We start from the raw sequence: 1,345 nt of genomic DNA on the forward strand, positions 1-1,345 counted from the left end.
TATCTATCTATCTATCTATCTATCTATCTATCTATCTATCTATCTATCTATCTATATCTATCTATCTATCACTTACTCTCAATAGGTCGCGGAGTCGGAGGAGGCGGCCTGGTCGTCAGGGGCAATGCCGTGGCCGCCATCTTGGTTGCAATGACTTCCGGTAGCTTCTCTGGCGGAGGCATGTCCCTCAGAATTACGTCATAGTCCACCATTTCGTTTGCCGGTCTGTGCCCGTCCGAACCTCCGGCCCCTGGTCCCATACCGCCGACGTCTGTGCCGCCAAAACCAAAGTCCAAACTGCCAAATGACAAACCTCCAGCTCCGTCGGGACTGCCCCCGCCATAAAAAGCTGAGGAGCAGACGGAGGCATAACATTAATAACATTAATATCGTCAGCATCACCCCACAAACTCATACATCGATTTCTAGGGATTTCCAGACAAGTATGTTTTTCGAAAAAAGACATCAAAGAGCATCTTGCAACAATGCAGTTTTGCTTTGTTTCTTTTTTCCATCTTAACATTTAATTGTATAGTGATGGGTGTTTAATTTATATTGTTTTATAAATGATTATAACGTTTGTCATGTGGAATGATGGTGACGATGTGACATTTTATTTACAGAGAGAAGGAAGGGTTTTCTTCAAGTCGAAGATTAGATGAAAGGGGTGTTAGTATAAAGCGTATGATGAAGTTTACAAAAGATTAAGAGGACTACTCCTCACCTTAAAAATAAATTAATAAAATAAATTACACTTTTATTGATCCCAGAAGGGCAATTTGCTTTACAATGGCATACATACTTACATACATACATACATACACAATATTATACCAGTACAGAACAATTTACAACCATGCCATTGCCGATCGCTACTGTGCAGCTCCCTGTATTTTGAGCAAGGGTTGTCGTGTCTTGCTCTAGGACACTCCCCAGTGACCAGCAATCTAAACCCCGTGTCACCGACACTTGCTTGACATTACTTGAGTCTGAACTCACTGCTCACTTAGCCAGGTGCGTTTTATGTTGCCAGTACACAGGTTGCCAGTAATAGAAAGGATCAAATACAAAACTGCCGTTTTCTGTTTTAAAAGTATAAAAATGATACTGCACCTTTTTATCTTTAAAAATTCCTGGAATTATATCATCCACCTACAAACCTTAAATCAGCCTCTGAGAATTTAATTCTTAAAACTCAGAAACAAAATTACAAAACAAACTGCGAGCGTTCCTTTTTGTTCTTTGGTTCCCAGATATGGGACGAACTCCCACATAAAATAAGATGGACCCCAACAATTTACATTTTCAAAAAACAACTGAAGAGTTTCTTATTCACAAACGCATA

Source organism: Aplysia californica, unplaced genomic scaffold, assembly GCF_000002075.1.
Source record: "Aplysia californica isolate F4 #8 unplaced genomic scaffold, AplCal3.0 scaffold00102, whole genome shotgun sequence".
NCBI lineage: Eukaryota > Metazoa > Mollusca > Gastropoda > Aplysiida > Aplysiidae > Aplysia > Aplysia californica.